Source organism: Protopterus annectens, chromosome 4.part0, assembly GCF_019279795.1.
Source record: "Protopterus annectens isolate FY-2018-M chromosome 4.part0, PAN1.0, whole genome shotgun sequence".
NCBI classification, from domain to species: domain Eukaryota; kingdom Metazoa; phylum Chordata; order Ceratodontiformes; family Protopteridae; genus Protopterus; species Protopterus annectens.
In genome coordinates this window covers 1,190,889,724-1,190,907,902 of record NC_056733.1, presented here as the reverse complement: position 1 = coordinate 1,190,907,902, position 18,179 = coordinate 1,190,889,724, and positions in this window count along the sequence as shown.

Below are 18,179 nucleotides of genomic sequence, written 5' to 3'. Positions count from 1 at the left end.
GGCTATTAACATAGTTTGGGGGAGACTCAAAATAGTATTTATATTACTAGGGGGAAATTTGTCAGGGTATATTAGGGAACTTCTCCTGCTCTTTTCAATAGGTGCCATGGGATCTTTTACATCTACCTGACCTACCACTAAGTCAGGTAGATGGTATTTTGGTTTATCATCTCATCTGAAGGAAGGCACACTCAGGAATGCAGCACCCCTTACACCAGACTACAGTATCAGCAAGTCAATCATCTGGAGTGGGAGCAGAACCCAAAGCCTTAGAACCCAAAGCCTTGAGGTCTTCCAGCACTAAAGATGAGTGTGCTACCTGCTGCACCACTAACACTGCTAGCACTGCATATTTGTCGCTCTTCAATTTGTGGCAGACCATTGCAATATGTAGGCTTTAAAAGCAAGGATTTTTGACAACTAATTGGTTTAACACCAGTAATAAGGTCTACCTGCAATATGTAAGCTTGTGTATCTTACAATGCCTTCTATCTGATTTTTCCCCCCAGGTGCTCAGGCACGTGCATGGCATCATGTGGAACTCAACACATTTACCTGATTTGCTCATTGTGCAAGTGGTGAGATTTGGAGATGTTAATGAGATTAACACATCGTGGTCAGAGGGGGGGTAATCTATATGATATGGGTATGACTTGAAGCAGGGATCCCCATCAAGCTGTGGAAGAAAAATATTCATTGTAACAGTAAGTATTGCAGTATACTGTACCTTTGTACAATTTTATGCATCTGTTACTTTTTATATCTGCTTCTTTGCTCACAGCTAACATTTTACTATGCTATGTTCTTGCATATGATAGATATGATTGTTTCAGTTGTTCAGCCTTACATCAGACTTTTTGCAAGCAGTCTTCATGTGTACATTGGCCACCATGTGTACTGGCCAAATTAGCATCCCTGCATAGTAAACCAGCTTGCAATGAGCTTGAATTTGCCATTTTTTATTTTTATTTTACATTTGATTATTTTACATTTGATTACCGGGAATTTCCAACTGGACAAAAATCCTTTTTCAGAAGAGGACTTAGGAGAAAAGCTTCACATTTAACATGTAACACTGATTATACTTGCAAATACAAGGTTTACATTTACATAAACTTGACATTTGTCACAAAGAAATACAGATATTAAACATATAACATTGGATGAAAATACATTCAGGTGAATAATCGTATTAATGGCATTGTTGCATGGTCTAGTACAGGAACTGAGAGAATTAATAATAAATAAAGTGAAGAAATCTATCAGGAAAATGAGTGACTTATAGAATGTAAACCGGGTATTATTAATAATCAGTGGATGAGCAATTCTCATAGATATACTACACTGACTGTTAGCCTGTAGTAGAAGATATAGTAGAGTATGGATATTGTAACATAAACTGCAGTTCTCATAGATATATTACATTGACTGATAGCCTGTAGTAGGCGGAGATACAGTAGAGGATAGATATTGAAACATAATTGTACTTAAGGAGAATAGTTTTACTATTGTCCCTGAATACACAGTTTAGACTGTGATAAGAATGGGTAGAAGTATGTTGGAAGGTTAGATGTGATATGATTTATATGAAGAACTAGTATTACCTAGAGAAAGAGTGTTTAGAGTAAGTAGGACACTTGCCATTGCAATGTTGGTTACCTTTTAACATAGGTATACAGGATAATTATAATGATGCTTTGTTGCATGACTTTTCTGTATATTTTTTGATTATTTTGCTTGACAGCGTTGTGTGCTTGATTGCATGACAGTCATGCAGTTGTTATTCTTTTGTTGGCTATGCATGGGTTATGACTAATGTCAACAGAAGGTTAATTTTCATTTTGGATATGTACATATATGTTGCTGTCAGGCCCTAGGAAATACTTGACTTATACACCTAGTAGCAGCATTCTCATCCATGTTATTCCACGTACTAGCTATGTGTGACCATGGCTGCTAGTTGGAATGTTTTTCATGTTAACAGGAATATGACTGACACATGAATTCCTAGCAGCAGTTCTAGCTGTAAGCCTCCATTTACTCGGACTCAGACTGAAGTGGGACTGCAGGCCTTCTGTCTCCAAAGTATATTTTGTGTGGCTTTGCATCACTCCAGCAAGCACTTCCATGTCATCTGTATCATGAATTTTATGGGCAGCTGAGCTAACAAGCTAGGCTGTTTTACAAAACTTGGTGAGTGTGCCAGTATCAATATTTTGTTTTATTATTGTTTGTTTTTAATAAATTTACTGAGAAACAAAGCAAAGACATTTTTTAGAATAGATAGGCAGTACATTTAAACTAGACTGACATGATAGAAGTACATGTAAAAAGCATTCTAGGAATTTTTTAAATTATAATATACATGTTTAATGGACAACAGAAATGTGCAATTATTAACCTGCCAATACTTGTTACATTTTAACATTTTTTATTGCTAGGCTGTGTTTTATAGTTTTGTTATAGAAAAAAGTAACAAAACAAGTTTAAAATTCCTCAAGTAAGCAATATTTTATGATATAGTCTTGTTAACAAAGCAGTACTATGAGCTTTATTTAACTTGCAACATGCAGTTGTTGTACCCATACCTTTTAATATACACAGATGATTCTGTTCTAAAATACAAAAATCTATTTTGTCAAATAATAATGTCTAAAATAATTCTACTAGACAATCCAATCTGACACTTATATTTTAGTACTTTTCCCACCAACAGTGTCTATTGACAGGATGTGAATACTACTGGTCTCCAAACCTGCAACTATGCTATGGCATGGCGAAGAACCAATGACGTGATTTGCAATGCTACCAACAAAGTGGAGACTGTGGCACAGGAATTTAGGGCTACAGGTGGTGGGCAATCTACTGAGCAATGACAGAGACAGAGGAGTTCCTGGCCTCACTCAGAGGCAGTACCACCTCCAAGAGTTCCATAATACAGTACTGGATGTAGGAGTGGAGATGGATAAGCCCAGAGGATTTCAACAGGTAATGCCACAGGTATATATTTTGCCCTTTGCTGTGTCTCTCATTTTCAGCTTTTAGGCTCATTACTTGTTTACAATACCTGTCTCACTGAATTTGGAGAGGTACATCTGGACTAACCAACTGCACAAGGTATGGCTATAGACTAACCACCTGCACAAGGTATGGCTATGACTGAATTTAGTTATGCTTCATTATAGTGGCAATGTTATGTCTTGTGTGTGCAGTTATGGTGCTTTGACAATTATACTAGATAGGATGTTTTTGCAGTGTTCACAGGTGACTTAGTGTCTGGCACAGGAACTGTGGACCTACACCCATCTGATGTTGTAGAATCCTTATCCTCTGATGATGACGATGATGATGAGGTGGAGGAGGAGGAGGAGGATCAGGTACAGTCTAGGGCTGCAGAGCATTTGTTAGATACAATGAGGGGAATACACACACGTCTAACACAAACTATGGGCAAAGTCTGTCTTTGCCTGCACACTGCCATCTGAGAGTGGGGAGGTAGATGGTGACAGTGTAGATCAGGAAAGTGTGGTGGCCCAAATACAGGTATCTCAGAAACTACCCTAGATTTCTTGGGCATGAGGTATTGCATAGTTGGTTGATATCATTGCTTACCGGAGGTATGGTTACCACCTTCCCCTTAAGCTTGGTTTGTCAATAGCTCCCATACAACATATGTACAGTGCACAGGCTTGCACAGGCAAGTTCCAGCAGGGCCTCAGAATGTTGTGAGTCTCATCCAGGTAGTGCATGCTGACTTACGGGACTGCATGAATTGTGTGTATGACACCTTGGACAGAATGAATGGTACACAGGAAATGACTGTTCCAGATTGACGATCTGGGGATGAAGGTTAGTCCTTAAGAGCAGTCATCTGTAATATCCTCAGATGTTAGCTGATTGCTCATGGACAGTGAAATCCCACAATTGCATGATAGTGCATCTACTGCTACATCAGTGGTGGATGTGTCTATACTCAGGATAAGCCAACCCCGTGGTTATAGTCATGCTGATATCTCCTCCAGCAGACATTGGTCATATTTTGGTAGCACTCCTACATCTAGGGGTGTTGAAACAGCAGGGCTACTCCTGACAGAGCCAGTTCTTGGTAGCAGTGGAGTGCAGGAGAATGCATGCTATGCATGGTATGGACCTGTTCAGAAGGCAACATTGCAGTGTTTTCCCATGTGCGGAGATTGTGTACCTGCAGACACACACAAACACACACACACACACACACACACACACACACACACACACACACACACACACACACACACACACACACACACACACACACACACACACACACACTGTCATACACACTACCACTGCCCTTAGGACATCTGCACACAGAGTGCCAGGCCTTTCAAACCATTGACCAATCCCTCAAAACCAAACTTCTTCTCACTGTCCATAAGGGTACTCATTCTGTTTGTCATCCCTCGACATTTACACTCTCACACTTTCTTGTAAAAGACATGCACTCTGTATCCCCCTGCCCAACCATTGCAAACAATAAGAACTGTGGCCTGCCCTTCTAACATTCTGACTTGGACTGCCTATGTCTGATGCACAGAGTGGACAGTTAATGAATGGCCAATCACAGTCTGATGTTTTGGTATGTGTCATGTATCTGCTTAGTTACCTCATTACATCTGAGTGATGCCTCAGGTTGCATTTTCAGTTAACTCTTACTGATGCCTCTAGGTGTCAAACATTGCTTGTTCATATTTTCATCAATAATTCCAAAACAATGCTATGTACAAGGTTTGAAAAGGTTTCATCTTAAAGCTTAAATGATAGCAGACTCAACTCAAAGTCAACATGACTTACACAATGACAAACTCAACTGCATAATTAGTATTGTGCAGGTAAATAGATATTAGAATTACCACTGATTCTAGGGACAACCACAAAGCATTATATAGCTATGTCAAGAATCTCAAAGGCAACACCCAGATCTGTTCTCTGAGTTACAGCACAATGACATGAAAATTACAGAACCAACTGATGTTGCCAACATCCTGGCAGATAGGTTCAGTGCTAACTTTACCACCCTCTCACCCCCTAAAGGGCCCATATCTATACAGGAAGAATGCAGAGTCCATGTAATCACAACTACGCATGTAAAAGCTGCATCCATGGGACCGAACAACATCCCAGGCTGTGTTTTACACAAACTTCAGAACGAACTGGCCTCCCACCTAAGCACTATGTTCAATCATAGTTTCACATCAGGCTTTGTGCCCACTGAATGGTGCACAGCCACAGTTATCCCACTCCACAAAGGGGGAGCCACCAATGATCCCGGGAACTATCGCCCTATTAGCCTGACAAGCCTGGTCTGTAAGGCCATAAAACGTATCATCATGGAACTCATAAGCAAAGACATTGGTAACCTCCAAACTCTGGACCCCACCCAGTTCAGGTTTGTGAAAGGCAGATCATGCCTCCTGAACCTGATCGACTTCTTTGAGGCAGTCACCAAAGCAGTAGATGAGGGTAAGGTGGTTCACACAGCCTATCTTGACCTCGCCAAGGCTTTTGACAACATCCCCCATTCTGGAATTATAGCTAAACTAACTAAACTGGGTATAAATTCCTACATCACAAGATGGGTTGATGCCTGGCTCACTGACAGAACCCACACTGTAAAAGTTGCAGACTCCAAATCTGACTTCAAACCAGTGACAAGTGGAGTAGCACAGGGTTCAGTCCTGGGACCTCTTCTGTTTGTTATCTATTTCTCTGAAGTACAGGCTAACACAGAAGGCCTTTGGCTAACAAAGTTCACAGATGACTGCAAACTAGGAGCCATAGTTGAATCCCCAAACGATGTGGACATCCTACAGAAGGGCCTCACTGAGACAGATGCCTGGTGTCAGAGCCATGGCTTCAAGCTCAGTGCCAAAAAGTGCATTGTCATCCCCTTTGGTAAAAATTATGTACCCATAAACTACCACATAGGCGACAGTTTAATTAATGCCGAATGCGTGATAAGAGACCTTGGGACCCAGGTGGACAGCAGTCTTTCCTTTGATAATCACATTGCCACAATAGTCAGGAAATCCTTCTATGTGGCACACCTCATCACAAAAGGGTTCTCATCCAGGAAAAAGGAGGTTATTGTTCCCCTCTACTCGACACTCATTAGACTCAATATAGAGTACAGCGCCCCTTTTGGAATGCACCTCACAAGACATCAGCAGCAGCTGGAAAGGCCACAGAAGTGCCTCACAAAGAGGATTACTGGCCTCAAACAGATGCCCTACACTGACTGTCTCAAAAAACTCCAGCTTTACTCTGTAGCATATCGTCTACTCTGAGGTGATCTCTGCCTAACATATAAAGCTATGTCAAACCCAGAGCTGTTGGATATGCTACACCTAAAGAAATCCCAATCCCTCCAAGTTACATGCTCTAGGGACATAAACCTTGTCACCGCAATAAACAGGACATGCTGGAGGGATAGATTCCTGTCCCAGAGACTTCCTATACTCTGGAAGAAGCTACCCATCTATGTCAAGCAAAGTTCCTCATTAGCACTCTTGAAGAAAAATCTTGATGAGTGGACGGGAAATAGGAAATACACCCCGGGGATCACTTCTGTGGCTGTGCTCAACAGGGTCACAGGAAAATAACTTTCTTGGGTGGCATAAGTCACGGAACCTTGTTGGCTAGGCTTACTTAGGCCCTTGAGCCAACAGCCTAGCACCTACCTATGAACCTATGAACTATTGTTTTTATGATTTTAATTTATATATATATATATATATATATATATATATATATATATATATATATAAATACATATATATATATATATATATAAATATATATATATAAATATAAATATATATATAAAATTTTCACATTTTTCTAAATATTTCAACAACCAAGTAACACAGGCAGAACTCCTTAGCCTCATATGAAAGCTATCAACTAGATGAATAAAATGCTACTGACAGTATGTGTGTAACTTGAGTGTTTGCTGAGATATTATAAGTTGTTTGCAAAATATCACAAATGCAATTGTTACTTTGTTTACTGTGACTTACATAATTCTGTTTATGGCCTAGAACTAAAGAATACTACCACTATAAAAATTGTTTGTGCTGAAGAGTTTGCTATTTATACTTCTTTCATAACCCCTGTCGTTCCAGACATATGAACATTTGTTTGAAATTTGAAGACATAATTTGATTCGGTCAAAAGGCTTAGGCTCCACCCATTGGAAGTTACATTGCAATCCTCCTGAGCTCTATTGGAGTGAAACAGTTATATTATAATCCTGTAAAATAAGTTCCTCCCCCATCTGTGCAATAAGAGTACCTTGTCCTTATAACAATTGTGTCCAAGATTACCTATACCTGAAGCATAGAGTGACTATCCTATGCATGACGGTAAGCATAGTCTGGAGTTTTGCTATGCGTCACTGTTAATTTGTGTATGTAGTTAGTTGTATCAGAATTCTGAAAATAAGTTATTTTCCCATCTGTTAAAATGATAATGGGTGGCTTGCTCTTATAACAATTGCATCTAAGGTTGCCTATATTTGATGTACAGAGTGGCCAGCCTATGCATGGGTAAGCACAGTCTGGAGTTTTGGTATTGCATCATTGCTACTCATTCGCATGTGCTTAGTTGGATTATACTTCTGTCAAATAGGTTCCTTTCCACCTGTGCAAATGATAATAAGAGTGTTCTTTCCTTATAACAATTCCGTCTAGGGATGCCTACGTGTGATGAACAGAGTGGCCAGCCCTATGCATGGGTGAGCTGGTGTTTTGCTATGCATCACTTTTTCTGTCTGTATCTGCTTAACTCATATATATTCTTGTATTACTTGGAGTGACTGTTTCTGGAGAGGGGGGATGATAAAACTATGTTTCAAACTGTAAAGAATGAAACTACTGAGAACAGCAAAGGAATTCATTGTATCAGTGTAAAGCCAGCAATGAATGTAACTGTAAAAAGGATCTTTAAGCACATATGTTTTGTTAATAAATATGCTAGTGACACTAGCAAGGTTTGTAATATAATTAAGAATAGCTGGAACTTCCTGATAACTGATAAAGACACAGAAAATGTAATAGGTAGAGTGCCCAGTTTTGCAAATAAGAACAAGAGCAATTTAAAACAGTTACTTTGTAATGATCTGCTAAAGAACAATGTATCCCTACTGAAGCTTGGAACATATCCTTGCAACAAGTGTAGAGCAACTACCTTAACATATATGGCAGAGTGCACTGCATCTGCCTGGTTCTATATAGGGAAGCATTTATACAGCATTTTAATTGATTTATTTGTGTTGCATTGAATACTAACTGAACTGAAAGTTTTGACTTTGTTTTTTCAGTTAGTGCTTGCTAGATTTTTATTGCCTGTTAGTAATTGCAGGTGGGGGTAGTGGGGATGCTTTGCCAGAGATGGCCTGCACCTGTCGCCCTTGGGATTCAGGATACTGTCTAAAGCTCTTGCCACCCCTATAGTGCCTTTTTTAGGCAAGGTTCAAATGACAAATTCACCACAGTAACAGGTACAAGCAAGCAAAATCTAAGGGTAATGCTACTCAATGCTAGAAGTCTAAACTTCAGAATGCACTCACTCAAGGCACTCCTTAAAATGGAGAACATCGACATCTGTACAGTGACAGAGACCTGGTTCAAAGCTCCAGAGAGCAGCCCTGCATTACCAAGCTATAATTCATACCACACCTTAAGGACACCTAACCCGGGATGAAGCACTAAAGGTGGAGGTGTGTCCATATTCATTAAGGATATCCACACCTCCAGGCTAGTTGCACAGCATAATGCATCCGAGATTATCCAAGTGCAACTAACTCTGGGCAAGACTGCAATCCAAATTGTAGCTTGCTACAGACCCCCACCATGCCCCAGGATTCCCACTCCTCATTTCTTGATACACTGGAAAGTATTAGCTTACAACCCAACAACCTAATAATGGGCAATTTCAACTACCCCACCATTAACTTGGAAAACTACTCATGTACCAACTCTTTTGCTCAACGTTTTCTGGAATTCATAAATTCTAACACCTTGGATCAACTTATTCACACCCTCACCAGGGGCAGCAATATCCTAGACTTGGTCATTACCAACATGGGCAACTGGTGTTCCACACCAGAGGTCAATTCCTCGTTGGTCAGATCCGACCACAAGCTAATCACCGTAGACATCCACATCCCGCCCCCACCCCCAATTAGGGAAACCACCGTAAAAAAATTCTCCAAAGCCAACTTCACACTTCTTAAGACAGAAGTGGCAAACTTCATGACAACCATGCAGACGAACAATAGAGATACGACTGCTGAATCCTACACAAATGCACTTTATAAGCACTTACGTAAGTGCATGGATCATGCTATCCCTAATAGAACCAAGATGCTATCCTCCAAAAAAAGGAAGCCAATCTGGTGGTCCTCTGCCATAAACAAACTCTACAACAGAAGAAATAAACTGTTGCAAAAAAGAGTAAAATCCCATGACTGGAGGAACTCCCTGGTCAACCTCAGTAAGAAGCTGAGGTCCCTCATAAAATTCTCCAAAGCTAGTTACAAAAACAAAATTGCCACTGACTCTAAAGACAACCACAAAGCATTCTATAGCTATGTCAAGAACCTCAATGGCAACACTCAGATCTGCTCTGAGTTACAGCACAATGGCACTAAATATACAGAACCAACTGATATTGCCAACATCCTGCCAGATAGATTCATTGTTAACTTTATCCCCCTCTCACCCCCTAGAGGGCCCATCTGTATACCGGAAGAATGCAAAGTTCCTGTAATCACGGCTGCACAGGTAAAAACCACACTCTCCAAAGCCAAGAACACAGCATCCATGGGACCTGACAGTATCCCAGGCTGCATTCTACATGGACTACAGAATGAACTGGAACCCTACCTAAGTACCATGTTCAATCATAGCCTCACCTCAGGCTTTGTGCCCACTGAATGGCGCACTGTGATGGTTATTCCACTCCACAAAGGGGGAGCCATGACGGACCCCAGAAACTACCGCCCCATTAGCCTGATGAGCCTGGTCTGCAAGGCCATGGAACGTATCATCATGGAACTCATAAACAAAGACATCAGTAATCTCCAAACTCTGGATCCTACCCAGTTCGGATTTGTAAAAGGCAGATCATGTCTCCTAAACCTGATTGACTTCTTTGAAGCAGTCACCAAAGTCATAGATGAGGGTAAGGCGGTTCACACAGCTTATCTAGATCTCGCCAAGGCTTTCAACACCATCCCCTACTCTGGAATTATAGATAAGCTCACTAAACTAGGTATAAATTCCTATGTCACAAGATGGGTTGCCAATTGGCTCATGGACAGAACCTACACTGTGAAAGTAGCAGACTCCAAATCCGACTTCAGACCAGTGACAAGTGGAGTACCACAGGGTTCAGTCCTGGGGCCTCTCCTGTTTGGTATCTACTTCTCTGAAGTACAGGCTAACACAGAAGGTCTTTGGCTAACAAAGTTTACAGATGACTGCAAACTAGGAGCCATAATTGAAACTCCTAATGATGTGGACATACTACAAAAGGGCCTCACTGAGACAGATGCCTGGTGTCAAAGCCATGGCCTGAAGCTCAATGCCAAAAAGTGTATTGTGATCCCCTTTGGTAAAAACTCTGTACCCATGAACTACCACATAGCTGGTAGTCTACTTAATGCCAAAACTGATAAGAGACCTTGGGACACAGGTGGAATGTAGTCTCTCCTTTGATAATCACATCACCACAGTGGTCAGGAAATCCTTCTACGTGGCTCACCTCATCACAAAAGGTTTCTCATCCAGAAAAAAAGAGGTCATTGTTCCCCTCTACTCATCAATCATTAAATCCTTTATAGAGAACAACGCCCCTTTTGGTATGTACCTCACAAGACATCTACAACAACTGGAAAGGCCACAGAAATACCTCACAAAGAGGATTACTGGCCTCAAACAGATGCCCTACACAGACCGTCTCAAAAAACTCCAGCTTTACTCCATCGCATATCGCCTACTCAGGGGCGATCTCTACCTAACATACAAAACTAACAATTCCAAAACTGAAGAAAAACAAACTGTCAAAAAACAAACCAAAAGGTTCCGAACCAGCAAGTGAAAAACTCCAAAGGTTTATTAGGAAATGTAAAAGTAAAGCGCTTTTCGTCTCCCTTAGTAGGAAGACTTCTTCAGACAAAGGAAAAAATCATCAAACACAATTTAAAACCCAAAAAAAGGGGTGTGTGTTACAAAATTACAAACAGCTGCCTTAATTGAACCCACTGACATACCTTCACATTTAAAGTTGTATTACATTAAAAGCATAAATAAATGTCCACTTATGTAGACAGGGTGTCAAACATAAAAAAGTTTTCAAAAAAGAAACATGAACTTGATAAAAGTAACCAAGAATGTCTTAGTGAAGATTCATGAACCTAATCAAGTGTAAATACTGTTTGTTTCCCTTAAAATACATTTTAGCAAACAACTTTTCATAGGGTAAAAACAAAACTCATACAGAATCTTGTGATTAAAAAGAAAATAAAATGAAGTAATGCTTGCAACTAAGTATATACAAATATAATATCCATTCCTTAACAGAAAAGGTAGTAAGGAGTACACATCTCTAATGCATAATGAAGAATCAATAATACATGAATAAATAAACAGTGCAACTCAACTAGGAGTCTGCAAAAAGTGGAATTTCAAAGGCGTTTCTAATAAAAGAAATGCTATTTCTAATGTTAAATAACCGAATATGTTTATTTCTGTGTTAAAAATCTAACACAGAAATTGCTTGTCATTTCAACGCCAACAGAATGCAACAACAGTATATGAAAAATAATTTATTTATTTATTTATTTTTTTTAAATGTTCCTTGAGCAATGGGTAAAGCACCAAGCTGCGATGAGAACACTTTCTAAGCTTTAGTATGCACAGTTGTAGCAGCCAAAACAAGTCAAAATGCAACTGTTTCAGAAAAAATATGGCAAGGCATTGCGTGGAAGACACTTCTAAATCAAAACAAACAAACCGCTGGATTCACAAGACGGTACTTCATTCAAGAACCATGCAGGTACTAAGCATGCGAAAAAGGCGGATAGCCAAACAAATGAAAAATCAGTTCACAATCGTGCCCATGAATACGACACATTGCTCTGCAAATGAGTTTGTACTGTGTGCAAAAAAGGTAATAAATAAATTAGCAGAAGACAAAAGAAAGAAAGAAACACAACACCTAAATAAATCCACAGCTGTTGGTGTTCAATGACATTGATAATAGGTAAACTTAGTACTTCAAAATACCATGGGTCTAAACATTAAGATCTCATTGTTACTTACGCAAAAAGGTGTATGTGTCTAGAAGTAAGCAAAAATCAAGTCATACCACAATGCAGAACCTGACAAAAATAAAACATACAAATCCTGAATGAAACTATGCAAAATGAAAATAAAAATAAAATAAAGTAAGGTATGGGTCAAAGTACAGCGAAGTGCTGCAGAGGTCAGAAAACCAGTGTTTCTCAAGTTAAACATTTGTGAATTAAGGTTTAAAAACCAGACTTGAGGTTTAAGTAATGATGAAATAAGTCTTATCTTAGCAGGTTTCTTAACTTTAAAACACAAGTCAAAGAGGTAACTTCATTCAACCCTGGTGACGTGTAAGAGTTCATTTTAAGTTGCCAAATGAGTTCCTTTTTTTCTAATAACAATTGTTGGGGTCCTCCTCTTTCATCTGTAAGTACCTGTCTACACTAAGTGGACATTTATTTATGCTTTTAATGTAATACAACTTTAAATGTGAAGGTATGTCAGTGGGTTCAATTAAGGCAGCTGTTTGTAATTTTGTAACACACACCCCTTTTTTTGGGTTTTAAATTGTGTTTGATGATTTTTTCCTTTGTCTGAAGAAGTCTTCCTACTAAGGGAGACGAAAAGCGCTTTACTTTTACATTTCCTAATAAACCTTTGGAGTTTTACACCTGCTGGTTCGGAACCTTTTGGTTTGTTTTTTAACATACAAAACTATGTCAAACCTAGAGCTGTTGGACATGCTCTACTTAAAGAAATCCCATTCCCTCCGAGCTACATGCTCGAGGGACCTAAACCTTGTCACCACAATAAACAAAAGATGCTAGAGGGATAGATTCCTGTCCCAGAGACTTCCCATACTCTGGAACAGACTACCTATCTATGTCAAACAGAGCTCCTCATTAGCACTCTTCAAGAAAAATCTTGATGATTGGATGGGAAATAGGAAATTCACCCCAGGGATCACTTCTGTGGCTCTACTCGACAGGGGCACAGGAAAATAATTTTCTTGGGTGGCAAAAGCCAGGGCACATTTTTGGCTAGGCTTATATAGACCCTAGGGCCAATAGCCTAGTACTGCTCATGAACCTATGAACCTATGAGGACACAGAAAAAACTCAGAGACAGAATCTATCAGCATATGTATGATGTAAAAAATAAAAACAATTTAAATGCTTTAGCTAAGCATATAATGGAGTTCCCTTTACATAATTTTAAGTTTAGAGTTTTACAAAATGTTAATAATGACAAGAGAGGGGGTATCTTAAAAAACTTAATTGAAATAATTGAATTAAAGTGGATATTAAATCTGCAAGCTCATGTATACCCTGGACTGAACAACTATGTCTGCATTAAACCTGAGCTGGAAGCTTGCTTAGTTAAGTAAGATGTAATACTAGCTGAAGACTTAATTGATGCATTTTAAGGGTTGGATTTATTTTTAATGATGTATTTAATTAATTAATTGATAGCGTTTTTGATATAAATTATGCATGGATTTTTATTGTTTTACAAGACTTGAGAAAGCGCGGCTTGTTCTACGTGAAAGCACTTGTCCAAATAAACCTGTTTTAAGCCGTGGTGGTCATCTGGATTTTTTTGCTACATATTCTTGTATTAAAGTTGTGTGCAATTTGCTGCCTCTTAGCTAGTGCATGGCGCAATATACCTACATAAGTCTGGCATGGTCTTATCCTGGTGCTGACTCCTTTTCTGGTCCTCATCTTTCTCAGCTGCTGCTGCCTTTGGTACTGTGCTCTGCAGTCCCTGCAATGAGCCACCCACTTATAACTGTTTTCTAAGTATAATATTATATAAAATAGCACACACTGTAAATATTTGGCACAGGTGACAATGTCACACTGCAGGACATTACCAGACATATCCAAGCAGTGGAATGATGATTTCAGCAACCCTGTGTTCCTGGTATGTGCATGGCCTTAGCTGTAACCTTGCTGTGTTGGGTTCTGTAAATTCAAACTGAGGTAATGAACTAAGTTTCTAGGCATATGCCAAACTACTTTTGTTGTTTCTGAGTATTGTGCCTAATTGTTTACAGGATTACAGGCTTACAGAGAAAAACATATGTGTAAGGGATTACATATAGCACATTGGAATTGAACTCTGGAAGAAAAACTTGTCACCTATTGAACTATGCATTCACTACTAATGCTACATAGGCACGTGTGTAACATATATGGAAAGTGACTATAAGGAAAATGCTGGTAACTGGAAAAGAAGATATGTTACATATACAACAACATTATGTGGATCAGAAACAAAACAGCATATATTCTAATAATGTACATATGGCATCATGAATATTACTTCTTAAAAAGTTTTGATGCACGTCTGTGAGGTGATTTTGACTTACCTGACAGCATTATCCATTTCAGGGTGAAACAAATATTGACAGCATTACAATAGTTAATGCACATGAGGGGATTTAAAACTATGCATATTCCCCTCATATGAAGGCATAAATAACATCAGCCAAATGTGCCAGTGTAATTGTGAGAGGAGACATACCAAGACATACATTACAATGTAATACAACTGCAGATTGACAAAATACTTGTCAAATAAAGACAACTTTATTGGATTTGAACCCTGTACCTATTGTATTATAATGGGAGTCTTCACTTCACTAATACATTGAGACACAAAAGCATTTACAGGGAAAATAATCTCCTTGCATTGATTTTGATTATATCCAGTTTGCTAACTGACAAGACACTGTGCTCAGTTGTATAAATGATGACAAAGTCTTTGCGCATGTGAAGGAATTTTCTCAGTTTTTGCCATGGAATGAAAACTGCCAAATTCCAGTGGTCATAACTGACCAGTGATGCTGCTCTATGCCAAACTCTTTTCAATGTTTGAACATGAACATGTATTTTTTTCCATAACTCCTTTGGGGCAATGTATATAATTTACTTCTGTGACATTTGCTAACTGAAGTGGGTTGCGACTGAATAACTGTGCGATGTGTGTGATGAAGAGGTTTTATTTTCAAGGACATATATCAAGGCCTATGACTCAATACTGCAATTAAATCAGACTCTACCTCTGCATTAGCTAACTTAGCTACTTAAGGAGTCACAGTGTGCTGGACCCACGAGGCACAAGTAACAAACATATGTAAAACATTTTCAGCTGTGAGGGGTTATTCACTGGGAATGAATGCACAGTTACACACTTTTAAATAAATAACACATTGCTAGGATTAAAATGTTGCACCATCTGGACCAGAAGGGACTCTTCACATCATTAACGTAGCATCAACTAGCAATTTACAGAGAGCAGAGTCAACTGCACATCCAATTATTTTACTTCTGACATGGGAATTCATGTTGCAATATAGCATTTGGCCATTGGTGTGTATTTATTTTTGGAACACATGAAAATGTGATAACTGGGGGATAGGACAGAAATGAGAATGAAAAAATGGATGGCGTACTCATAAAAGTTATGTAAAGTATTAATTGTCCTATCTTTGTCCATCGGATGTGTTAAAGCATGGCAAACCTCCATCCCATTGTTTTCTACTGTGAATATATAATCAATAAGTAACTGAACTTCAGATGGTTAGATATATCACTCTTATTGTTAGGAGCCTTCACCCATGTTTGGTATCTTTGAACAGTCACCGTACATAAAGTTTAAATGAAATGGCCAATATGTGGATGAAACTTCAGTCATATTTTCCAATGTATATTACTTAAATGTATTTATAACAGCAACCTGTGTGACATACCCTTTTAAAGTGTGAGTTTTATGAGTATAGGTCTCTAACATATATTTGACTAACCATTACTTGGAAGGTACTAGCGTGCTAGACTCTTAATACCATCTCCTGTGCTGCTCAGGTGAGTGCATGGCATCATATATATCCCAACATGATGTTTACTTTGCTCATCATGTAAATTGAGTGACTACGAAAGTATAATGATTTGAGTATTAATTAGCATACTTGATGTGCCCAGAGGGGCTTATCTACACCATATAAGCATTAAGTATGGTAGAGATCTTCCACTGCACTATGGAAGATAACTTTTCTGTCCTTGTGTTGAAGGAAAATTGTTATGACATTTGCTCCTGATCTACAGAAGTTTTTCAAAATATTTAAAGGTATATCTTGATTCATACAACTGCATCTTTGTACAGTGATGGCATCCTTTCCAACCCATTGTGTAGTAACTCCTACCCACATGGCTAGGGGCAGATTTGAAACTTTTGGACATGTCTGCACAACTTGTGATGGTTCTGTGTCATGTGTATTCAGAGGCAGACAGACTGCTTCATAGTCTTGAGAAGGGATATGGGGGTCGCATTCTTTGTGTCTGGCATACCCACTGCAACCTTAGACTGTGCCATGTCATCTCCACTATCATCAGTAGAGACTAGGGGTCCTCTAACATCAGACAGGGATAGTTCCATAGTGCTGGTGCTGTTCATTGTTTCACCTGTGAATACTCCAAAAAATAAATGAAAAAAAAAATATCCAGCATAACTTTGTTCAAACACAACTGCACATGCAAATGCTATAATTTCAATTGCTAATAAAGATAATTATTAGGTGTAAGCATGGCCATACCTCATGCAGGTGATTGTGGCCTTTGTGACATGTTCACTCCAGGCCAGTGATAAGGCACCTGAATCCTCACCACTGACACTGAAGAGGGATGTTTGCTTGGAATACAAATGGATGCATTCAGTATTTCCAGATACAGACACCTCTGCATCAAGCGCAAGAGTACAAAGAGAATACAGTCAGCCCAGGGTCTGGATTTCTTTATATCTGTCTCCCTCTGGGGCCCCAATAAGGCTCCCCACTAGCACAGCTAATAGGGTTTTGTCCTCATTTGAGTGTCCAAGCCAAGTATCCCAGCACCCTTTCTGTGAAACCAGTGCTTTGTGTCCCTGCTCCAAGTAGCTGATGCACATGCACTGTCAGATTTGATTTTCATAGGCTGGCACAGATTTACTAGCTATGCCCCCTTCTGCCCAGACTATAAGGTAGTTATCACTGCCACTAGACACTACAAAGCCAGCTACCTAAGGCTCTTGCAAGGGTACCCAATTATACTGAGTGAAATTAATATTAATGCAAATGGTAATGTTGACCAAACAGTCAGGCTTCAGGAGTGGCCACAGTGTCACCAATAGATATAAGTACTTTCAAATGTTAAAATATTTTCTAAAGGACCAGCCATAATGAAAAGTTTAAATATATTTAATAATAAATAATAAAAGAACATGAAAATATGAAATATCTATTTACAGTAAACACCAGTGTTTCAGCCATTTCCTGCCTGATCTAGAGAATTACTGTTCCTACTTACTTAATAGAGCAATGCAAGATGAAGGAGGTGAGAGATCCTACTATGCCAGGTTGCAAGAAACAGACTGACCTGAGACTTCTGTCTCACCTAATATTAAAACATTATTTCTGTACAGAATGATATCACATACATCTGATCATCTGACTTCTGGTTTCCATGCAACTTCCTATTGCCAGAAACTGCCAGGATCTAGCACCTACATGTCAATAATATACAGACAAGAACATTGCTCATATCTGGTGAAGCTTCTGGAAGTCATAAAACAATTAAACACTTCTACTCCTCCTTCAAAGACTAACAAACCATTCTTCTTACAGACATTCCATCTCTAGCTTCATTAAAAACTGTGAGATACCATCTTTATGGCCTAGGCCCAGTAATTTAATTTCTTACTATTTTCGAATGTTATCTGAAGCTGAGCTTAACCTGTTCTTTTTCAGTATCATCTGTTAACATACTTATATTTAATTCAGTTACAATACAGTCAGGACCCACTGTT